At 38.4% G+C, this 26007-nt stretch overlaps 1 protein-coding gene across 4 annotated transcripts in view; it reads left to right on the plus strand.

The window, feature by feature from the left end:
• Positions 1-23352: 23352 nt before the first annotated feature.
• Positions 23353-26007, plus strand: part of DAB2 (DAB adaptor protein 2) — a 59910-nt gene continuing 57255 nt past the window's right edge. The window contains exon 1 of one of the 4 annotated variants that reach the window (XM_072757027.1): positions 23353-23732. The gene's annotated coding sequence lies outside the window, so the exon portion shown is untranslated. The remainder of the gene's footprint in view (positions 23733-26007) is intronic. The other 3 variants (XM_026016677.2, XM_072757028.1, XM_072757029.1) reach the window with 3 other exon arrangements.

Raw genomic sequence — 26007 nt, forward strand, 5'->3', positions numbered from 1 at the left:
TTTTAGCACCTGATGCAATTAACAAAAAAAAAAAAAAAAAAAAAAGAAAGAAAGAAAAGAAAAGAAAAAAAAAAGAAAAGAAAGGAAAACTGCCATTTCAAAGTGAATGAAATTTGATATTCTTAAGTGCTTTTGCTGCTAAACCTTTACCAAACTTCTAAACTTACAGAAGGCCCATCAACTAGTCCATCAGCTAGTTGACACTTCCCTGAACCTAGACTCCTTGGTGAACTGAAACAATGTAAAACCATGTAATTCTTATTGATGATCTTGTTATAGAGATGAGATTTTTGTATTTGAAAAAGTTAAAAAGCAATACAAATTGAGGGTATAATGGGAGGTCAAGAAGGAGTGACCAAATAAGCTTAAACTGTAGTGTGAGGGATATAGGATAAATATCAGGAAACATTTATGAACAGTAAATGCTATTAGAATGGGATCATTACAATCTCCTTCCCCAAGAGCCCTTAACAAATGTGGATTCAGATGTAATCCTGTTTTAGCTCAATAATTCAATGCATACCTTGGCAGCAAAGGGAGTGGATTTGATTATCTTGTTAAAGTTCCTTTGGTCCTCTGATGCTATAATTCTAAGAGAAACTTCTGAGTATTCCTAAATCTCATGTTTCTCGACTAAAAACAGGAGAATGGTAATGCTAAACTGTGTCTGCAGGGCTCTAAGATCTTCATGCCTAAGGCATTATAAACAGCATGGATACAACATATTTATTACTAATTGGGGAAATTGGTGAGTTGAAGAAAAAAGAGGCACTTTGTTAATTCTTAGATATTTAAGTCTTCCTTAGTGTTTCTTGATTTCAGAAACATCTGTAAACAAAAACACTCTATAATATTTTTAAAACATATTTTAGCTATTTCAGCAAAATTTTCCTTAAAGAATGGCTGAGGAAACAAAAACTAAAGTCTTAAGACTGAATCAACAGGTATTTATTTTAAAAAGCACATAATCGTCTCTTCAGTAAAGTATAACAGTCGAGACACTGTCCTCCCACCAAGGTAGAGAACACATAAGAAATGTGGATCTACCACTGACTTAATGAATAACCCAGCTTTGATTTCTAGTTATACTGTGTACAGACTTAGAAAATCATTAAAGTAATCCTTTATGTATCTTTTCTACTATGACCTTAAAGAGAAAATTGTTTCCCTTTTATATGCATTTGACAATTGTTTATTGACAAAAAAATATGCCAGATGCTGTGTTGGACATGGCCTAGAGAGAGACAATGAAAAGGAGACAGGTAAATGATAATGTGCAATGGTGAGAACGGAATGATGGGATAGGACTTGTTGGGGCATGGGGGACCACTTTAAGTTGGGTAATATGCCTGTCCTTAATCTGATTCCAGTCAGATTAATTTCTCCTCAATGTCCTGCTCTGTTCTATACCACAGAGCAGGGGTTGACCTTGGCGCATCACAGTCCACAGGCTTTTATGTTAGCTGACTTATGGCTGGGCTTAACCAATGAAATCACTGACATGAGACTGGGGCATTGGAAGAAGGGAGAGATTAAGGGAGAGGTGCATTTCTCTCCTCTCTCTCTGCTTTGGGTGGTGTCTCCAGGAGATCTACATCTCTTCCCTGGCTCTCCTTAGTCATGCCTGATGTGGTTCTAGCTTCTGCTGTGGACCTACCTTCTCTTTTCATCCCTCCTGCCAAAGACTGATTGTGGCTTTCTGCTGTTGCTAATCTCCAGGTTGTTTTACTATCTCCTACTTGGTTTCCAGCATTTCCACCACATAGGTAACCAATTCTAAGCGTGAAATTTCCTGCTTTAAATACTTAGGAGTGGTTTCCTTTTTCTGGGTGAACTCTGACTACTTACTCAGCTTAAGGCTAAAGTAAAGAAATGAGACTTACAGTAGGAACTAGAGAACTAAATGGATCCAGACACCAGACACTCTAGTAGGAGAAGGTCCAGGCTGATAAACATGAAAATCCACAAAGCACAAATAACCATGAGCTCTTCAAGGAGCATAAAGCAAGCCAGTGTGACTGTGCCATCATGTAAGAAGAGAAAGCGATCAGTCGAAGCCAGAGAAGTAAATGGATACAGGATCACATAGCTTCCAATTCAAGTATAACAAAGGACAGAGATGCTTTGATTTGAATTTTTGAAGGATTACTCTGACTATCTTGTGGATAATGCATTCAGTGTATTAGAGTAGTAACCGGGGAGATGGAAAAAAGTAGGCAGGTTCACAAAGAGTTTTATAGACAAGAGTTGACCCAACTTACTAGTGGCAATGACATCAAGGACAAGAGAAAGTAAACCAAGGATGACTTTGTTAAATTTTGATCTGAACAACCAAGTGGACGTTGGTAGTCTCAACTGAGAGAAAGAGGAATGAGAAGGTTGAAGGAAGAGAAATAGAAGTAAGAGTTCTGTTTGGGTCGTGTTAGGTTGACTGCCTCTTAGACCTCCAGGTAGAGATTTATAAGAGACAGTGGGTATATGAATCTAGAGTTAAGGGGAGAGTTTAGAGCTGGAGATAGAAATTTAGGAATATTTGGCATATGAGTGGTTTTTAAAACCACAGATCTGGATAACATTGCCTAAGATGAGAGTATAATTGGAAGCAATTTATTGTAAGCTATCCATGATTGTTTTAAACACAGGATTTTGAAGGAAAAAGTCATTAGACATAACTATCTAAAAAACAGACTTTCTAAAGAATAAGTAGAAACATTTTGGATGTGTATTAAAAAAATAATCTAAGAATCTGAAGGCTAGCACTACACAATTAGTTTGATTAATGTAGACAGCTTTTCAAATAATATAGGACACATGACAAATTGCCCGAATGGTGTTTGCCATTTACATAGGCTAAGTGAAGCAGATGCTAATTAGGAAATTTTTCTTTCAAAGACATACATTTTCCCAGGAAATCAATCATATTTGACCCACTGTCTAAAATGGTGTACAAATATTAACTGACCCTGAATATTACAACACTTTAACAATTTATCTTTCATTTCCTTCATCCCGACCAGAGCAAGTAATGTATCTTTCAGATACTCTTGAGGATCTCTGCTGGGAAATCTTTAGCTTCTTATTGTCTTTGACATCCCATGTTGAGTAGGTTGACCAAACATAACACTTCTTGTAGCTCATTTGCTCTTCTTTAGTCTTTCTGCGATACTCCTAAGCTTATGGATCACATCTGCTCTCAACTGGACCACCTTCCTCCTTCTGGGCAGCCCTCCCCCAAATCACACCCTGCAAATGTGGTCTCACTGCCATTTCCCAAGTAAACCTGTTGTCCTACAACCTGGAATTCCTAGAGTAGCTCCTTTCTCATTCCTGATTACATCTATGTCTCTAGTCCTCCAAAAGAGCGTCTCCATAGCCCTGCCTGAGATCCCTCCCTCTCTGACATCATCAAAACATCACTAGCCAGTTACCCCGGTAAGATACCAGATGATTTAGCGTAAAGTGGGTTTGCTGTACTTTGTTCAAAATGTGTTTTTAAACACTCAGGGAATAAAGGGTATAAAGTCCCCAAACAAAGATTAAAGTTTATTTTAAATACGTAGAATTATAAAAGAGGTTGCATTACAAATTGAATACTGACAAAGTGTAGGAAAGGGGGAAGAATGAGTCAGTGTGTTTACTGGTTGCTTTCTCCTCATTGAAAAGAAGTCATCTAGGGTTGGAAGATGGCTTCAGCAATATAGAGTGGGATTTCTTCCTCCCTATTTTTCTGATCCTGAGAAGAAAAAGGAAAAAAAAAAAAAAAAAAAAAAACAAAGGCATCCCAAGTATGGAAAAGCCATAAACATAAGCTTTCCCAAAGATCACAGGAAAACTATTTCTGAAAGAGAAATATGAATATTGAGAACTGAGAAATAGGAGAAAACCATCAAGAGGTCTCAAAATAAACACCAGGTAAAAGCAAAGAAATGTTTACACCTCATACAGTGCAGCTGGGTACACACAGGTGAGAAGAAATGAGAAAGTCCTGGAAAGGAAAGTTAAGTGTAGCATGATGAAAAAATAATAATAATAATTCTATTGGTTTCATATTAATTATTAAAGTTATATGTACACCTATAATTTCAATTATTATAATTATAGTTATCTCTGTTGAAATCTTTATATTTTTATTAAAGACTTGAAATCTCTATAGGGAAAAGAATAAAGCATTGACAGGACAGTGGATGAAATGGGGGAACTCAGCCTCTGCATCTTAGAAGGAATTACTTCTTCTGGCACATTCTTCACTAGGCACATCACCAGAATTTTAGTCATAGTGCCTAGGAGTAAATAATTACTGATGGCTGTTTCTAGTTGTATGGACTTTTGAAAATCTTTTTTAAACTGTGAATCTTCCATCCAGATGAAAGATATTCACTTAACTGCAGAGGTCTGCATAAAATCTCAGGGAGTTATTTGTTCCTCTCTACGAATTCTGTATTGGGTGCAGCATTGTGTGCAATTTTAAAAACTTAAGAAATGTGGTACCCTGGCCTGTCTGCCCTAACTGTGCTAGAAATGCTGGTTGTTCTTAACAGTTAACTTCTGAAACCCTACCTCATCCATACCAACTTCACAAAATGATATGAAAAAAAGTGTGTGTGTGGGGGGGGGGGGGGGAACGGTGCTCTTTTTTTTTCCTTTTACCATTGTTTCTAGATTTTCATTCCAACATCTCTGTTTGGTATTAATGAAAGTCAGTACTGAATTCTGAACTATTGTTTAGAAATTCATCTTCATCAGCCTGAAAATGGTATAATGATGGATAGATTCTTTTTACTTAGGTCCCAGGATTCTTGGGTCCTAACCCCTTAGAGCTCTGCCATCATGTGTGGAAGCTGGAACACATCATTTAGCCCCTTCATAGTCTCCTTATTGATGCAATGAGAAAGTTCAACAATTAACTGTAAGATTTCTTCAGATTCTAATATTTTATCCCCATAATAGAAAGTACTATCAGAATAGATGAATATTCCTCCTTCTGATCATAAATTTCTGAAGGCAAAAGCTGTGCCTAGTGCCTCTGTGGTCCCTATTTTTTAAGTATATACATAGTCAAACAGACTCCAGTGACTATGGTCCCAAAATATCACTTATGAGAAAAGTGTGTTCAAAGCTATTCCTTTCCAAATGTTGTATATTCTTTTATTACAAACATCACACAATGGAAAAGTAGAGCAGAAAAATATACTGGTAGTGGTGCAATGAATTATCAGGATGACTTGTTTCCATCAAAATACATCCCCTACCTTCTGTATTGTGGCAACAGCAGTTCAGATTGCTCCCTAGCAAGCTGAGTATCATGATATGAGGAGTCAGGGGGATTCACTGCTGAGCTTGCCAGAAACTAAAGCATTAGAGCTAAAAAATGGGTCATCTTCAGCCCTATGAAATGTGAAGCAGAATATTAAGTACCTTTTAATAGGTGATATAACCTGTCCTCTATTAATAGGTTTTTAGACTGATTCCAAGTTTTTAAAATTTTTTAAGATTTTATTTATTTATTTGACAGAAAATACAAGCAAGGGGAGTTGCAGGCAGAGGGAGAGGGAGAAACAGACTCCCTGCTGAACAGGCAGCCTGATGTGGGGCTTACTTAATCCCAGGACCCTAGGACCATGTCCTGAGTTGAAGGCAAACACTTAACCAACTAAGCCACCCAGGCACTCAATTCCAACTTTTTTCATATAAATAATGTTGCCATGGATATTTTCTGGATAAATGTCTTTGTGAATACATTTGAATATGTATTTAGGTTAAGTATATGACTTTCATTTGGGGACCATATTATCAAGATGTATGAAGACTTTTACACAAGTGGTTAGCCAAAAGTAGTTGAGCTGCATATGAATTGCAACCAGTGCCCCACCATTCTTTTTGTGGATAGAATGTCCTTTGAAGTTGCAACTGAATAGTAAGAGAAAGCCATGAGAAAATATACAGGTTCAGTTGATGTTATTTTAATATCTACAAGAGTTATATTTGGAAGCATATTTAAAGAATGCAGATTCCTATCAACTTTTACTACCTGTGGAGTTAGATAAAAAAATAATAATTTCTATATTTAAAACTTCTCCCCTCCCCTCAAAAAAAAGGCCAAATCTCTCAAGTAATCAATTAGATGGAAGATAAGAGGTCTTTACAACAGACCTTGGGCCTCCACCACAGGAGCTGAGAATGATGAAATCCTGGTTATAAACTTAAAAATAGGACTCAGTATGTACTATCAGAATTCAGTGACTGTCTTGACCTAAATATCCATTGTTATGTAACTTCAAGTAAGCTGAGAATGTAATCCCCAAAATGATATTAGATGACATAATTCCTTTAGTAGCTAAGCATTCTTTGACCCTAAAAAATTTTTAAATTAAGTATAGAAGTGTATTTTAGAGAATCAAAACAACCTTACTAATGTCTTTAGTTAAGTGACGTTTGATATGTTTGATATTTCTAAAATATTACTAATGGTTAAGGGAACTTGACATATTGAAATGAGAAATGAGGTACTTCCAATTTAAAATGCATAATGCAGTAGATTTTGACTATTGTTTACTCACATACAATGGTTACAAAGGCTTTGAATATGAAAGAGGATTAAATAGCATTATGTTTCTGTGCATTTTTTAAGATCTTAAAAAATATTATGTATTTGGGAAAGTTTTTCAGATAGATAATGGACTTAAGAAGGAAGTCAAGCAGATTAAATTTATAAAACTAATTTAAAAATATACATAGAAATTGAGTTAAGCCTATAAATGTGATCATGCACATTCAAAATTCCCCTAAAAATAGTTATTAAAATATCTATTTATAAACAGATTAATAAACCTGTAAACTGAATTTAAAAACTGAAGTAAGACATGGGGTTTTGGATTTTTAACTTTAATAAATTGAATGCTAAATTTTTAGGCAAAAGTAAACCTCCGAATACTCTCTTCCACATACAAAAGCCACTTTTAGGACAGAAGTATTCACATTTAATAGTTGCCACCTGCACTAGATCCTCCTCACATCAATTTATAACGACTAAGAAATAAAATTTTTAAAAGGATCTGCTACACATAAATAATAACCACCTGCCAGAAAAATTGGCTAATTTTTTAAGAATTTTATTTATTTATTAGAGACAGAGAGAGAGACAGAGAGACAGAGAGAGAGAGAGAGAGAGAGAGAGGCAGAGACACAGGCAGAGGAAGAAGCAGGCTCCATGCAGGGAGCCCAAGGTGGGACTCGATCCCCAGTCTCCAGGATCATGCCCTGGGCCAAAGGTGGCGCTAAACCGCTAAGCCACCGGGGCTGCCCAAAATTGGCTAATTTCTAAGGAAATGGAATACAAACAACAAAAAAATATGTGAAAACATACTTAACGTCACTCACAGTTAAAGATGGGGGGGGGGGGGGATCAAAAGTTCTTTTCCCTACTATATCGGCAAAAGCACTGAGACACAGTCATTCCCATATGCCAGCGAAAAGGTAAACTAGAACTATTGTTTGGGAAGACAGTTTGTCAAAAACTATCATGTTCTAAAAATGCATATATCCGTAGACTTGATATTTCTACTACCAGGAATTTATCACATATACTTATTTGAATGTGTTCAAAGAGGAATTTATCCAAGAATATCCACTGCAGTATTGCATTTAAAAAATTGGAATGGCCATCCGTAGAGGACAGGTTAAGTATGTTATTGAATCCATGCAGTGGCTTAGCATACATCCATTCAAAAGAACAAAGTAGTTGTTTGTGTATCGACATATAAAAAGCTTCAATTACATTAATTTAAAAAAAATAACCCAGTACAGAGCAGCTTTCTGATATATTCCCAGTATCCACTGGAAAGAAACAGGATACATTCACACATGTATATGCACAGATTTCTAAAAGAATATAAGCACCGTCTTACAGGTCATTGACTATCGGGAAGACGTATTAGTTTCCTAGGACTGCTATAACAAAGTACCACAAACTCAGTGGCTTAAAGTATCAGAAATTTCTTCTCTTATAGCTCTGGAGTCGAGAAATCAGAAATCAAAATGATGGCAGAGTTTATTCTGTCTGAGGGCTGTGAAAGAGAATGAGTTCCATGCCTTTCTTGTAGATTCCAGCGAAGGCCGACAATCCTTGGTATTCCTTGGCTTGTAGATGCATCTCTTCCATCCCTATCTCTAACTTCATATGACATGTCTCTCGGTTTTCACATGGCCTTCTTCATAAAAGACAATAGTCAGATTGGAGTAGGGCCCACACAACTCCAATAAGACCTCACCCTAACGAATTTCAATCGCAACAACCTTATTTCCAAGTCAGGTCACATTCTGATGTACTGGGGTTGTGACTTCAACATAGGTTTTCGGGGAGACAAATTCAACTCATAACAGAAGGATAGGGCCATCTGAGCTTAGAGGAACCTAAAAATTGGTTAATAAGACTAATAGTTGAGTGTTGCAGGCATGATTAAGTGCTATTATGGTCCCGATCCCTTCTAAGATAAACATTTGGACAACAAATACCATGCTGTATAAACGGATTGTCCAAATCTCAACATTCAGCATTCAGTCACTTTTAATGATGTCTCTCTCCCTCACTCAGACTTCCTTTCGGTTGAAAAAAGCATGAAGCAAAACCTCAGTTTTCTTCGAATGGTATTTTTATTTCATGGAGTCCATCACAAAGGCCTTTAGAGACCTTTTTGTATATACCTGCAGTGCCTGACAGTATCTTCAGCAAAACACCAGTCTCTGCTTGAACATCTCTAGGAAGGAAAAACTCACTGTTCCCTGGAGCAGCCTTTTCTTTGGCAGGATATCCCTGATGATTTGAAAGCAGATACTGAGCAAAATTCTGCCTCCTTAAAATTTTCACCAGTATATCTTTGGCCAGCCATCTGAGCTTTGCAAAATCACATATATATTTTTTATATCTTAAATTATATATACATATATATAAAGTATGTTTAAGAACCTATAAAATGTCCTAAAATATATTTTAAAATAGATGAAAAATATATTTACATTCATTTGAGCTACCAAAATATCTGGGGACTTCTTTAGGCCCTATTCCTCGTCTGACTTGCATGGTAATTATAACTCAATGTCCTAGAGGCAAACAGCAAAAATCAAAATTATAGAAGCAATACTTAGACAAAGGAAAAGTAGTGCGGCCAACAGAAGCCAACATGAAAACACTGGCTAGCAAAAGCATTGAGAACTAACAATCAGCTATCTAAACAACAAGTGGCCACATTCCCATTAATATCAATTCTTGCAAATACAACTACTGGCAGAAAATGCTCATCATGTAATTTGATTAACATTTTTATAAGAAAATACCCAATAGAAATATAAATTCTACAACTTTTCTTGGAAAACTCAAGTCTTATTTCCAGGATGTTCCTAAATAGATATATTCTCCTGAGGAGATTGAGGAAAATAGGAAAGCAAGTTCGTGTATATAAGGAAGAGCTGAAAGCTTTGAAAATAATAGAAGGGGATTTGTAGGAATTTTGCCCAAGAATTCTCTTAGAAAATTTAATGCTTCAGGCAGCTTGGACAAGGCGTGTGAAAGGATTCCATAAAATTGTGACAAATTGTTCCATTCACCGTTACTCTGCCAGATTTTGTCACACGCTATGAGAGACATTAATAAATATATGTCAGCTTGTCATTCCTTCACAAAATACTCCCTTCACCCAAATAAATAGGCTCGTCTGAGGCTACAATGGCCATCTTTGTCTAAGAAATGCTTGCTCAATTTGTAGATACAAGCTGTTTGCTTGGGGCATCGATTCACACAAACACAACAATGATGCTTCTTTGGAAATATGAAATATCTCCAGGGCTCCCAGAGGTGCTGCAGAGAAGTGCCATCCTGAGACTGGGACTGTCAGCAACTGTCAGAAAGTCAAACCTAATGATTCCTAAGAGGAAGTTCTAATAAGATTAATGGAGCACAGCATGAGGAATTTGGCCACTCAGTTGTGCAGTGAGGTAACTCAGAAAAGTGAGTGTCCAAATTTACCCTCTTTCTTTCATTGATTGCAAAGGATAGCTTTTCTTCATTATTTCCATAATTTAAAGTCTTCCCAGGATAATCAAGGCCTTCCAGCGATAACCTCATAGGAAAAAAAAAAAAAGTATCACTGAAAACACAAAAATCCTACCTTAGAATAATATTTATGACTGACTTGTGGCAAAAACTAATGGTTGGGCAATCTGTGAGCACATTAATGACACAGCTGTCTGGATAAGCAACACAGTCACGGGCTTCCTCTGCTGTGCTCCAATAGGATTTTCATACCAGGAAACAGTTGCTTCAGTTCCTGGCGGGGTGAGCAGCTTATTGCCAAAGAGAAGTTTGCTCAGCGTTAAAAAGAGACACTGTTATTTAGCTCTTTCTAGAATTCACATTTCAAAAATGGCTTGTTGCTTACTTCCTTGTTTTTCCCTTAGCACTGCTTTTCGTAGAATTGCTCATCGCTGTACATTTAGTACTAAATAAAACCCAGAAAGAACGTAAAAGATTGGATACCTTAACAAAGTTGTGGTGAAAGAAAGGAGTAAACGTGTCGGGATATCAATTAAATCCTATTCAGAGTGCCACACGCATGCCGCAGCAGGTAACAGACGGAGGTCCTGTCTATCTGGAGGGACACACTCTGCTCACAAATTGCCAAAACATCTTTTAGCACAATCATGCCTCCAATATTATCATAACCTGCCCTTACTAATTTTCATTACTGGCTCAAGGGTAGGGTTCTCTCTTCTTGGACTGAACATTCTGCTATTCTTCTAAAAAATACTTTCCAAATATTGTCTCTCACTTGATTGGACCCAGCAAGAATTGGTTTGAGACTGGGTTTTGCAAAATCAGGGGTTTTACCCAACAATGGCTAATTTGGGTTTTGGTTTTGGCGTCGTGGCCTATATGCAGGGCTTTCACTTTCCAAGTTTTCTTAACTGACTAGTGACGCATCCTGAAACAAGAATCTCTGTTTTTCTTTTCAATAATTCCTCTGTGCACCGCCCCCCCCCCCCCCCCCCCGCCCCACCTTTCTGGCAGGGCAGCCTGTGAGACCTAATTAAAACATGTTATTTCCAGACCACCAAACAAGAAGTCAAACTAACCTTTCACCTTTACAACTTACTTTGTCAGAGACCTGGGCAAACGGGCGGGGGGCAAGCTTTGTTGACCTGCAGCCTCTCTTCTTTATTTGGAAAAAAACCCCAAAAACCCACAACTTTCTTACACTACTCATGTTCTTCCATGGGTCTGTTCCCTTTTCTCTCCATGCCAAGAAACTCTGATAGCTCGAAGTTCTTACAGTCCTTATCCTCCACACTCGGTAGGTCTATCCCAAGACTCCTATTCCATTCTATTCCTTCACAGACTCGGTGTATGTGTTGCATGTGTCCTTAACTTACATGAACCGTAGTTAGGGAGCTCTACAAGGCCTTTGCCAGATGCAGCATTATTTTGTACCAAATGCTGCCGAATTAAAAATCCTTGCATTCCATCATATGGAATGCACGTTCTAACTTCAGAAAAAATTAAACTATGAAAAAATATTTACCTTTGAATTAATGAACTATGGTTATTTAAGGCAAAAAAAAAAAAAAAGTGAAGAGCTTTAAATATCCTTAAAAGGGCATTAAGAGAACTCCCAGCCTTCTCCCATTTTGGTTTCCTGATGGTCTACAGTCCTGTCTATCTCTTCCTTCTCTTCAGTTCTTTATTACCAAAAAAAAAAAAAAAAAAAAAAAACCTACTATGTGCAGGTTCTATGGTCATTGCTGGGGCCACTAAGTAAACAAGAGACAGTCTTTGTGCTCAAGATGCTTTCAGTTTGGGGCAAGAATACAAAAAGCTGAGGAAGAATTACAATAGAGTGACTATCACTCTACAAGACAGAAGGATAGAAGTCTGTAGGAGCAGCCGAAAGATGACCTGGCCCAGTCCAGCAGAGGTGAGGGAGAGCATTCCAGAAAAGCAGCATCTGAGCCAAGATCTCAAAAACAAATAACATTTGGCCATTCAAAGGGACAAGGGAGATGAGGAAAAGAGAGATACTCAGGTGAAGAAAACAGTAGGAATGAAGAGAGATGGCAGTGTTGTGTTCTGGCAAATGCAAAGGGTTCCGAAGACTACAGGACAGGAACAAGTGAGGTGGGCTAGGAGCAGCCCAGGATCGGCCTTGCCTACTGTGCAGAGGAGATGAAAATTGGTAAAATTGGTTCTGAGGACATGGTGAACCAGCAAAGGGCTTAAGCATAAAGTGACAAGATCAGTTAAACCCTTTTTCAACTTACCTTACCTTCACTTTGTGAGGGTTAAATGAATGATAAATAATAATCTGGATCTTCCCTCTGCCTTGGCTTCTGAAGTTGCATCAAGATTGCATGGATAACCATAACCACTTTTGTCTTTTCCTCTGGAGGTGCCTATCTATCTATTTTGATTCATTTTCTTTAGTGTTTTATATATTTTTCCCCTCTACTATCTGTTTCTGAAAGTTCCAGTTAGATACTGGCTTCTGAGATTCATCTTCTATGATTTTTATCTTCTTCAAAATCTCCATCTCCTTGTCTTACGGTTCTACTTCTGGGAACATTCCTAGAATTTATCTTCCAATCCTACTACTCATATTTTTATGGGAGGAACAGCACTATCATATTTTGAATTTCTAAGAACGTTATTGGGCTTTTTTTTCTTTACAGTAATCTGTTATTATTTATGGACTTAATAGCTTCCCAAGAATATTCTTCCCAAAGAATATTCATAAACAGTTTTAGCATTTGAATGATCCCTGAATTATCTCTATTTTCTTCCTTTTCCCTGTTTTTACCTTATTTACTTCAGTTCTTCTCTCCATAATTAGGATTTCCCTTAACTTTCTAGTGATCCAAGGTTGTTTGTTCACAGATAAGAGTGGCGCTTTAAAATCTGAATGGAAGCTCAGCCCAAGGTCAGTGGACTTCCCTTCAGGGAGGTCTGGTAGAGAGCCCAACCATTTCATCAGGGCTTCCCAACCTCTGACCTATTGGGGTCTTTCTTCTGGTGATTCAGTTTTTCTAGAAAAGTAACCTTTTAATCTGTTCTCTTTGGGCAGCATCCTGGTTGTATGTCTCGTGCATATGAAGGAAAAGGGGACTGGGAGTCCAAACCATTCTAGAAGTTTCTAATAAGAGCAGACTTATTAGTTCCCTTGCGTTGAGCTATGATTGACCTTCACTCATCTGTCATCACACCTGGTGTCATGGAATCACCAGCCACTCTTATTCAGTTTCTCTAGTTAATTAATGATGCTCTGATTCTCTTGTGGTAATAATGGGGAAAGAGTAGGAGGTGTTGTAGGCATAAGTGTTCTTTCTGTTCATGGTGGGCCCTGGGGAATTGGAAGGCCCTGTTAAGGTTCCATTCCTTGGGGGTAGGATCAACTTAGATAACCTTACCATCTATCTACTCCTTGGTCCAGCCCCATGCCTCAACCTCCATCTACCACGCCAGCTACTGCTGGGAGCTAAGCCTCTTTGGGGTTCTCAGTGTGAACTATTTTACTGTGCTCCCTGCACAGACATGAGGTCTGGATTCCTCTGCATTAAGAAGTCAATGTCTATACCTTCATCTACTTTCTGTCACTCAGTGATCTGTTCAAATAGCTTGCCTGCTGAAGGCCTCTTCTGTTCCCTTTGTCCTTTTAGGTTTACAGCCTTTTATTCATGTAAGTTTAGTGGGGACTTGGGAGAGAGGAGAATAAACATGTGAGTTCAATCTGCTTTCTTTAACTGAATACTGTATTTGCAATTTAGATTTACAATGTTTTAGCTCAAATAATTCCTTAGGCTCATGCATGGAATAAATATATTTTCTGAACCATAAATCAATAAGCATGATCTGAACATAATGAGAGACATTTGAAGTCAGAGCGATCATGAAAATTTAAAGTGCATGGTCGTAGCTCCTAGCTACGGGTAGCTAGAAGATAGCTAACACCTACCCTCTGCTTGCTTCTATTTTTATACTGTTTCTGGCCTCAGTTAAATTTTCTAAAGTCATCAGCCAAGATAGAATAATAAGATGTCAGGAAAATGAACCCAGGCAGTTCTCACTCACGATCCCAACTTTCTCATCCTGATCCCCCAGATACTTTCACCAATATTTCATGGAATTTATGCACACAACTTCAATCTTTAACCTAGATAAGGGTCGACTTTTCCACTCTTAGCTCAAGAGGACATATCTTTTTTACTTTTGCATTATTTGACACCGCACAACTGAACCAACAGCTAAGATTTTAAAAAATCTGCACTTTGCAGTAAGTTCGGTTACTCTGATATTTACTATTCTCCTGCTCAATTGTTTGATTTCTTCCTTTTTCCTTGTAACTTTCTCAAAAAACACCTTCTCCACAGGGCAAGACCTGGAGGGATTCTCAAATACTAAAAGTTTAAAAATATATATATATACATAGGTATCCTCCTCAAGGAGGGAAGCAATTCTATTTGAAACGTCTTAATAAATCTTTGGTGTGGATGATAAGAACCTGAGGGCGCAAAAAGGCTGGCACCGAAAGAAATAAAGATAACTCAGCACATGACCGGCAGGAATTTAGAAGCTTGTGAAGACAGGAGGGAGCAAAGAAAAGGGATTTCTAAATCACTCTGTACATGAAAAGAATAGGCATTCAAGGTTAGGAAAGAGTATGGCTCTGCCAGGGAGCAAAGAATAAGACTTTTAATTATAGAGATGCGTAATATTCAAATATGTGTGTGTACATGTCACAATAAATAAATATGTATTTTTAATATTATTAACATATATAATATATTTAATTAATATGTATACAATAGATGATTGATAGATGATAGATAGATGATAGATAGATAGATGATAGATAGATAGATAGATAGATAGATAGATAGATAGATAGATAGATGCATGTGACAGAAAAGATATGCAAAGGTCTTGATTTAGGTGGATTTCATAAAGGGGTTTGAGAGAACTGATCAAGGAACGATGTTGAGTTTGACATGGTACTAAATAGAGGTGGCAGCTGAGGAACAGCAGAGTAAACCATGAACTGAGAAAAAAAAGTAGCAGAGACAAGAGCTCCAAGCCCGCAGTGGCCAGGAAAACTGTAAATCATCTCTCTCGAAAATCCACGGAGAGACAGAAGGAACTCAAGGTTCGAATTCTAAGTTCATAAATACATCAGCTGACAACTGGGTTGGTTTTATGTGATGTCTCAGAGCCTAAAAAAAAAAGGTAAGCAAAACTTGTAGTTTGCTGAAGGAGGCTGCATCTTATACTCTATCTGCTTTTGATGAGGACCAAACAGAAAAAGTCTTTAACCTAAGTACAGACAGTATAGAATGCCGCAGGAAACCCCCTTAGCTGCAAGTGTCCCTGGGGAGGTTGAGGCAGGGAGATGTGGCATTGTGCAGGGAATGTCAGCATAGGGTGGGAGAGATTGGGCTGGATGGCTCCCAAGGTTCTTTAAGATCCTGAGAGTCTAGGTTCCAGGAGGTACACAGATTCAGACCATTCCAGTTTTCCCAAAATGTTACTATAAAGTCAAACTGATGTTATGTATATGCCTCCAAGCTCTCTTAGCAAAGTTCAGCCACACCACATGGCAGTCCTTGTTCTTGTTCAGGCCGTGGTGGGGAAATAGAGGTCTTGCAGAAACTATTCCAGTATTTCCTGTTGGATCAATTCTGTCGTTCTCTAACAACACCAAAAGGAGAAATGAATAGAGTTGAAAGTGGAAAAGCTTCCCAAACCAGGAGGAGGTGGGCCAGCGTGGAAGAGCAGGGTCAGCCTCTTACCAGAGAGAGGTCTCCTCCTGGTCTGGACTGGGTTTTCGTGTCTGTGAAAAGGGTCGGCATGCTAAATAATTGTTGGTGTATGTGATGCTTTCTCATAAGCACCCTCCGAGGACTTGCATTTTAATTCAAGACGCTGTCTTTAGTTTAGGGATAAATCAGTAAAAAGGGTCGGCACTAACCTGTCATTTTCCTCTTCTATTTTAAAGCTCTCTGAGCATGGGAGTTAACTTCTCCCAAAACAAGCATTTGGAAAATTCCTGGTTAGGCCGCTTGCTTGTTTTGTGAATGATGTTTGTGGTCAGCTATAACATATATAGCATGCCTTCTTCATATTGCTGTCCTTTTCATGCATGTTTTTCTTATTTTGGCATTTTTATGGAAGTGATTAAATATTACTTGGTTTCAAGCTGGTGTAGAAATTGTAGAGATGTGGAAAATCCTCTCTAGCTGAAATCCAACATACACATACCCTCACAATCATAAATACACATGCATATGCATGCAGCATTCCTAAAGTATGCCCCAATAGCTTTCTTTCCTCTTCTTTCTTTCTTTCTTTCTTTCTTTCTTTCTTTCTTTCTTTCTTTCTTTCTTTCTTTCTTTTCTTTCTTTCTCTTTCTTTCTTTCTAGTGTGGAGGGAGGGAAATGAAATTAAATATGATTTCCATTTCATGTTTAGCTTGCTTTCTGATAGAGGCAGCATTGTTTGGGTGCCCGGGCCTCCAGCTCTTACCCAGAGTTCAATATTGTAGAAATGTTGTTCCAAGTCTTATTCAGAATGACTGAAATATTTGTGCAGAATGTCACCTTCCAAGCTTTCATGAATGTTTACAAGTTTCAATAGCAAGTTGGAGTGGTATAGTAACTCTTAAAGGGATATTCTTACCCCACCCCACTTTCCAAAAAATAAACTAAAATTAAGCTGAGCAGAAAGTAAATCTTGGGATTTTAAGATCAAACATTTGGGACACACTGATTAGCATTTAGTAAGTTCCAAAAAATATCCCCAAGAAACAGAATGTTTCTTATTCTATTAAATCAGCTGTGCATATGTTGTATGATAAAATCTAACAATTTTAGAAGAAACTCTGTATTTTGTTGTTAGAAAATTCAACTTCAAAAAAAAAAAAAAGAAAATTCAACTTCTATTGATCACTCAAGAGAAGGGGAGTATGAAAGAGTAAACTTGGGACTCATGCCAGGATAAATTTTTTATAAGAAATTCTACAGCTCTCAGAAGACTTAAAAAGTCTATTCAATGTTCAATATCACCTGTAGACTTAATGTGAGAAAAAAATCTATTCCATTAATTACTTCTTTGAAGATTTAATTGGAATACTGGCTTCATTGCTATATAATTCAATAGTTGGATCTGCACAATATTTATGTGATAACTAAAAGGAGATCATATATTTAGATATATTTTTAAATACTCTAATTACATATGTTATTATAATAATGATTGACTGCATATTCAAAAAATTTCTTTACCTATCCATATTATTTAGTTGCCAGGAGACAAATAAGAAGCATCTAATATTATTATCATTAAAAAGGTTATAATCCACTTTTAATTTCACAATAAAATTCCTTTTAGATGTGTATTTATTCAGACTCTGTGGGTATATTACATACTCAGTGCAAATAACATCTTTCTCTGCCTGATCTTTATTTATAATTTGGAGAAGGGTTAATAAACATGAATCTTAAAAACTAAGCACGTTGAGGATCCCCTAAAAAAAGTAAGATAATCTCTAACTCAGAGCATTGTTGAATTATTTTCAATTTAAAATATATTATGATTGGGATCCCTGGGTGGTGCAGCGGTTTGGCGCCTGCCTTTGGCCCAGGGCACGATCCTGGAGACCCGGGATCGAGTCCCACGTCGGGCTCCCGGTGCGTGGAGCCTGCTTCTCCCTCTGCCTGTGTCTCTGCCTCTCTCTCTCTCTCTCTCTCTCTCTCTCTCTCTCTGTGTGTGTGTGTGTGACTATCATAAATAAATAAAAAAAATTTTTTTTAATAAAATAAAATATATTATGATTTACATAAATCAATTAAAAGCAAAATGTTTAATTTTGTTTTTGTATCAAAAATGTGTAATGATAGTATACATTTCTGTCATGATCAATTTTATCTCTTTTATTAACACAGGCAGGGCATGTATTTTTCAAATTGAAGAATGCTGCAAACAGAGAGTAGTTATTTGCCACAGGACACAAATAATGGCTGTGCCAGTATTAGCCACAAGGTCAACTATACCCTGGCCCAGTGTACCCTCTATTGGAGTGGAAAAAGGATCTTTTCTACTGAGGAATCTCAAACTTGAACCTTCCTTGCTTTATATAAATTATCTTATGATTCTTGTGTTCTCATTAACGTTTGTATTCTTTAAAATGACTATCTTCCATTATATTTTAAGAAGATCCATTCAGATAAATAACTTACTTCTTTAATTAATATAACACTTTTATGGTTTAAAAAAATATTTTCATTGTGTCCAGACTTAGTGGCAGTTCAGTTTGGGGACTATTTAATAATGAATAGCTTTTGGGGATGCCTGGATGGCTCCGTGGTTGAGTGTCTACCTTTGGTTCACGTCATGATCCCAGGGTTCTGGGATGGAGCGCCGCATTGTGCTCCCTGCAGGGCGCCTGCTTCTCCCTCTGTCCATGTCTCTGCCTCTTTTTCTGTGTCTCTCATGAATAAATAAATCTTTTTTAAAAAAATAATGAATAGCTTTTGAGTAATGAGTAATTCTTCAAAAAGATTATTTCAGCCCAGAATGTTTCCCAATCCAAAGAATAAGTTTTTCACCTGATCCGTCTCAGGTTTTACGTTTTTTGTGTGAGTAGTACTTTGCTGCCAACTCTACCTCTATTCTCCCTCTATTCCCTCACATTGTTTTTCTTGCTTGGATCAGAGGCTCTATCTCTCCCTATGAGCTTTACTCAGGGCTGCTATAACCAGTGAGCATTCCTCCGCTAAGAAGAACCAGATGGCCACGAGGAGATGTTAATGTTTCCCTCACATGTCCTCTGGGCAATCCTCCTTCGCAGGGGACAAGTGTGCTGACTTACCACTACTCTGAGACTTATACTAATCCAAATAACACAGGACAGTTGTCCCATCTTGATGGCAGACATAAGGCAGAAGAATCCTACCTTTATGCAGCAAAAAATCAACTGGTTTGGAGAATAATCTGTTTGCAGAAAGTCGTGAGTTGTACTACATATGATATATACAGTGCCATTTATTATACATACAATAGTACCAAAGTAATTTTCGAATTCAACTAAAATATTTTAGGCAAAATAGAAATATAAGGCCCCATTATTTTACATTTTAGTGCTCAAAGATACTTGGAGTTTAAAAAGTGTATACATCTAGGGGTGCCTAGGTGGCTCAGTCGGTTGAACATCTGCCTTTGGCTCGGTCATAATCCCAGGGTCCTGGGATCAAGCCCTGCATGGAGCTCCCTCCTCAGTGGGGAGTCTGCTTCTCCCTCTTTCTGTGCCTCTCTCCCACCCCTGTCGTGTTCTCTTTCTCTTTCTCAAATAAATAAAATCTTTTTTAAAAAGCATTTGCAATCTAGCAAAATAAAATAAAACCATAGCAAGTCCTTAGCATCTGTGCTAAGAGACTATTACATTAGGGATAATTTAAAACTCTAATAATCTATATGCTTCTTCCTTCTCCTTCATCATATGTTTAAAAGTTCATTCAGGGGTCCCTGGGTGGCGCAGCGGTTTGGCCGCCTGCCTTTGGCCCAGGGCGCGATCCTGGAGACCCGGGATCGAGTCCCACGTCGGGCTCCCGGTGCATGGAGCCTGCTTCTCCCTCTGCCTGTGTCTCTGCCTCTCTCTCTCTCTCTCTCTGTGTGACTATCATAAATAAATAAAAATTAAAAATAAAAAATAAAAAAAAATAAAAGTTCATTCAGAGTAGATGAAAGGTCACTGGTGGGGTAAGGAGAGTTAGAAGAATGTGTTTGAATCTTGGCACCTTCACAAGCAATCTACATGCATTTGAAGGAGTACATTGATTCTCTGAGACCTTTAAAGTGGGGACAATTATACGACTCTAATTTGCAACAAGGATATGAGGATCAAATGAGAATATTTTTGAAAGTTCTTTAAAGTTGCATGCAAAAATGCATGATCAACATCTTCATGAATGTCAAAGTCCTATCCTATTCCTTTCCTGCTCTGGTTAGAGGGGCCACTCAAGCTTGAATGACAGGAGGCTAAGCAAGAAGAGTGATGCCCCCCCTCTTCACCCTCAAGACATCAGCAGTACCTTCTCAACGGAGAATTGCCATTTGCAGCTATATTCTGACTACGAAAGACACTGCCAAAAGAAAATCTACTTAAAGCTTTGTAGATTAATTCCCTAACTTGATCAAGCAAGGAAAAAGAAAAAATAAACTCTGGAACATCTCAGCAGACAAGCACATGACAGCAATAGAGGCCTCTCTCTAGGGCTCAGAAGCCAGACTTTGTACCTATTTGCTCTCCTTGCCCCCGTAGTGTGAAGCAGACAGGAAAGGCAGGTCAGTTTGCAAATCATCTGACTCCAGCCTGAAATCAGTAACCCAGAGTAAAAGCGCTCGGGAGCATAGTGGTATTAAAGACAGGGCCAGGCTGGGCCTTGTGATAAGGCCTGATGTTGGGTAGAGAGTGGCTATGATTGCATTGACCCTTGATCCTGAAGGCTCTCCTGCAGCACCACAGATGTCTGCACCTGCCCTGGAGGTGACCCAGGGAACAAAGCCATTCTCTCAGTCAAGGGGCACCATGATATCTAGAATCCAAATTCTAGGCTTCTAAATGCTGAAAGAATATTGATTTTCCTACAAAATAGGTCCATGTGAGAAGCTCTCCAAGCTAAAGCATGGAATCCTAGGGAGTGAAGCCATGGTTTGTTTATCTACAGCACCCAACTGGCGAACCAACAGTAACTAGCTTATGGAAAATGTTGGATGAATGAATGAGTGAATGAACGATGAACAAATTAACTGCATGTAACACCTAATAGTAACAGTGATATTTAATTTTTTGTATTGCAGAAATTTGCAAATATAAACAAAAATAAAGAGAATTGTATATTGAATGCCTATATGCCCATCACTCTGCTTATGGTCTTGTTTTGGGGTGCCTGGATCTGACTCTTGATTTCAGCTCAGGTCATGATCTCAGGGTCAGGCTCTGTGCTGAGCGTAGATCCTGCTTAAGATTCTCTCTCTCCCTCTCCTCACCCCTCTCTGCTTGTGCATTCTCTCTCTCAATCAACGAAAATCTTGCTTTTATTCCCCCTCAATTTGAGTGATGGAGTAGGCTATTTTAGAGAAAATCTAAGATATCATCATTACGTCCATGCATACTCCACATTACATCTCTAACATATAAGGATAATGCGTTTACACACTTGACAAAATTAACAATAATTACTTAATATCTTGTAAAATCCCAGTTTCTCTGCCTCAAAAATCTCTTTTAATGTATTACTTATTAGACTCATAATCCAAACAAGACTCACAAAATTGCATGGTTTGTCTTTTAAAGTCTTTATAAATCTGTAGCAGTTGCTCCCACCCCACACCACTCTATTTTGTTAACACCATTGACTTTTGGAGAAAGTAGGCCATTTATCCAGTATAATGTGCCACATTATGGATTTGGTTGACATGCCTGGTGGTGTTATTTAATTTGATCCTCTATCTATATTTCCCTTAAACTGCTAGACATATTTAGAGGCTTATTAGAGTCAGGCTACCTCAAACATACTTCACCATTAGCTGTGTACTTCCTATAGCATCTCATGGAAGAGATCTTTTAAAAAGCACCAAATGGCAGGAATCTATTTGGCCTGTTAACATGTTATAGAACCTAACAGGCTCAAATTCTGGACCTATAAAAAATCAGATCCTCAAATTAAGCAGTATATCCCCTCTCTTTTTTGGTTTTACTTGCATTAATGGATCTGTATCAGTGCAGTAACTAACTATGTGCAGCTGTTAGTTTCTTGAACTTGGGACCAGAGGAACAGTAGGAGAAGTCAGACAAGTTGAGTGGGCACTCCTCTCACTAAAGAAGGGATGTCCCCATGGATAAGGATAAACATTTCCAGTATGGAATAGGTGAGAAGGGAAAGCTAAATTGTGTTTGGAGATTACAATGATTTGCTGATAGCTACCACCAATGAATCATATTGTGTAAAGGAAGTTAAGAATCATCAGGCTTCGTCAGGTTAGGTGCTCTGGGGAAGGCACATACTAGAGAAGAGGAAATAGAGGATAAGGTAGGAGAGCACAGTAGTAGCAGTGCAAGTAGTTAGAAGCTATCAGATAATAAGAATAACACATAAAAATGTTCCAGATTTTTTCCTCATTAACACTTTAACACTTACCTCTTTTATTATCAAGTGCTTTGTCACCTGTTAGTATTCATTCCCAGAGAGTGGAGCATTTATTTCCTTTTTTTTTTTTTTTTTTTTTTTTTTTTTTTGCAGTTAACATGGATAGCTACCACCATAAGGCTTGCTATTTACCAAGAATTGGTTATTTTATGTCCATTCCTGTGTCACTTAGTCCTCGAAATCCGCCTGCACCACAAGCATTGTTTTCCATTTCACACGTGCATGAGTATCAACTTTAGAGAAGTTAAGCAGCGATCCCTGGGTGGCGCAGCGGTTTGGCGCCTGCCTTTGGCTCAGGGCGCGATCCTGGAGACTCGGGATCGAATCCCACGTCGGGCTCCCGGTGCGTGGAGCCTGCTTCTCCCTCTGCCTGTGTCTCTGCCTCTCTCTCTCTCTGTGACTATCATGAATAAATAAAAATTTAAAAAAAAAAAAAGAGAAGTTAAGCAGTTTGTCCAATCATATGGGTAATTAATGACAGAACCAGGATTCTAATTTCTGTATGCTGAATCTCAATCCCACGTGATTTTCATTGTACTACAGGGTGAAGCAAGAAAACAAAGCCATTATTCTATTTGAGTACCTAATCACTGTGGTCCAGATCTTTAAACACCATGTTCCAGAGAGACTTTACTGGATGTTCTTCATTTGTGGGTAGTTGATTAATCAATCTGAGTGATTATCATTGACCAAGAGTATTGTGAAAAGAGGCTCTTCAGGTAGTCAACATAGTGGAAGAGAACATGGCTCGTATAGACCTTATAACAGGGGTGTGCTGGAGCTGAATGTGCAAATCTCTGTCCATCTCCACATTAATGACATCACAGGATGCCTTGAAACAAGCCATGATGGGGGTAGGTACTCCATGGAAATCAGCAAGCATAGTAAAACAGAGGTTTTTTATTCAGAGACCAACAAACTATTGCCTATAACTCAAATTTAGTCACAACAAAATATAAAGGGATGAGAGAGAGAGAGAGAAGGAGAAAAAAAAGAGAGGGAGAGGAGGGAAAAAGAAAGACGAGACAGTGTTATCAAATTACTGAGTGTAGTTAATGTCTAACATTAGTTTAAAAACTGCCTCAATATAAACCAAAATAACAGAATGTGTCCACTGGACAGATAAACACATTTAAAGTTTATGATTACACATTTCCTGGTTGGCCTCGGCAAAAGGACTTTAGGACTTAAGCATTTTCAGCAACAACTGCAGAGTTCTGGACCGGTTTTTCATCCATCCAAACCCACACCCAGCCTAGCCTTCCCAGGTGGTGTTTCTTCAGCAAACACACTTTTGGTGAGCTCAGTTCTTCCATGGAAGACTGAAGTGACAGCGATTGGGGGAGAGGCCCGCTGATGGGTTTCAGGAGCTTTGGCTTCTCTCCCAACAGAAGCTAATGATGAGGTTTCTTTCCCTGGGCTGGCCTGGAGGAATGTTCTTTTACCAAAGATTGATCGAGGAGGAGAATCACTCTCAGTATTAACCAGAATAAGTATGCTTTCCTTGTCCTGGGGGCGGGGGGCGGGGGGGGAATCAGGGTGGCTCCATTTAGAGGGATTACCAATGTCTGAAAGCCAAGTAGAAATTGTTTCAAGGATTATTGGTTATTTTGGATCATCCCCACAACTTTGACCAGTATTTCTCCTAAAAAAAATAGCAGCTTATCTACTGAAAGTACATGCACATCCCGACACACACACAAGCACACATAACTTCTACCGCATTTACTTCTACCCAATCTCTCTCTCTCTCTCTCTTTTTTTTTTTTAATTATTTTTTATTTGGGAGAAAGAGCATGGGGAGGGGCAGAGAGAAACTTTAGTGACACCCTGCCCCACCCGGGACTTGATCTCAAGACCCTGAGATCATGCCCTGAACAGAAACCAAGTCAGATGCTCAACTGACTGTGCCACCCAGGGCCCTTAAAGTCTTCCTCAGATTAAAAATCCTTTCCAGGGGCTCTTTGCTGCTGTGCTCAGCTGTAGCTTATGACTTCCCATTTTCTCTCTCTCAGGGCCAGACCCAGGGTCAGGACAGAACTTTCCCCTTACGGTCAAAGTCTAGACACCAGAGACAGACGTCCTGGAAAGGGTGCTGAGGTCATGATCAAAGCCAGAAAAACGAGTCCAAATGAGTCCATTGATCCCAAGAGGGCAGAAGAACAGGAGCTGAGGTACAAAGCCAAAGTGGGATGGAGAAGGCCAAGGGGCCCGGAGGCAGAGTAGTCACAGGAACAAGCAGAACGTGATCAGCGTGCATTCCCAAGCTGTGCCGGGGAGTTAATGTCACTCACGGTCTTTTTGTTTCTTAATGAAATTCTAATCAGAGTCAGCATTGCATAGGATTGAAGTCGCACACCCTGGAACCAGACTCCCTGGGTTTGAGGCCTGGCTCTGCCGTTTACTAATTCTGTGGCATTAATCGGTTTCCACAGTTTCTTTCTTCATCTGTAAAATGGAACTAATAATGGGTTTTAACTCACAGTGCAGTTGTGAGCATTTGATAAATTCATATCTGTAAAGTGCTAGGAAGAGCATCCGTATAAAAAAGGTGTAAAACAAAACAATATTCACCCGTGTACCTTAAGGTCAAGTCTTAGGAGAAAAAGATTATCAGTGGGATCGAACCTCCCTTGTATTTATCCTTCTTCCTTCTTTCAAAGGAAACCACCATCTTGAATTTGTGATTGATGATTCTTGCACATTTTTATATTCACTTATATGAATAGTTGTATCTCCAAGTATTGAGTGATTTTATTTTTCATATTTTAGATCATATATATATATATGTATGTATATATATATAAAACTGCCATCATGTCTGCTGTATTCCTCTGTAATTCGTTCTTCTTACTTGATTCATCTGTGTTGATATAAGCAGTTCTGGGTCATACATTCATGTCATTCCTGTTATTGTTAGAGTATTCCCAGTGAATACATGCACCGTAATTTATTTATCTGTTCTCCTGTTGATGGACACTTAAATTGCTTCTACTTTTTGCTATCGTAAGCATTCTTAGACATTTCTTGGCAGATGAATGGGAGTTCCTCTAAGCTGACTTAGAAGTGAAATCTCGAAGGTTTAGGGTAAGCTTATTTTCAAATTTACTTAATATTTTTCAAATTATTCTTTTAAGACATTCAGACAAATTCACATGATCATTAGCACTCTACTATGTGCCAACTGCTGCTTGAAGTCCTTTAGATAGATTAATTTATTCAGTCCTCAGAATGAGGAAATTCTATTATTTCCTTCACTTTATAGATGAGAAGTTCGGTCATTTTCCTCAGATCACATAACTGGTAAGCTATGGAGCTTGGATTCACACCTGGGGACACACTGGTTCCAGAGTTGTGCTAAATGCAAAAAGGATATAATAAAAAGTCAGGATACTCTGACCAAAAAGTATCACAAGGCAAATAAAAAGATTTCATTGAAGGAGGTGAGGTCTCATTAAATCCAGTATTTCCTTGTCTTAACTATGTCTGCATAGATCTTATTTCCAAATAAGGCCTAGTCCAAGGTTCCATGTGGACCTGAATCTTGGGGAGGAGAGACCATCTTCAACCCAGTACAGGATCCCCTTCTACATCTGTGGCCAAAGAGAGGAGTCTAATCTACTTTCCACAGGACAAGTCTTTGGATATTTGGAAAGAGTTCTACTATTCACAGATATCCCTCTCTATCCCCTCTCATATGCCCAAGAGGTCTCTTGCCTTCGCTACACATGCCCAACTAGCAGGGCCCCCAGTAGTTCTCACTTCTCA

The sequence above is a fragment of the Vulpes vulpes genome, chromosome 4 (genome assembly GCF_048418805.1).
Source record: "Vulpes vulpes isolate BD-2025 chromosome 4, VulVul3, whole genome shotgun sequence".
In the NCBI taxonomy this organism is placed as follows: Eukaryota; Metazoa; Chordata; class Mammalia; order Carnivora; family Canidae; genus Vulpes; species Vulpes vulpes.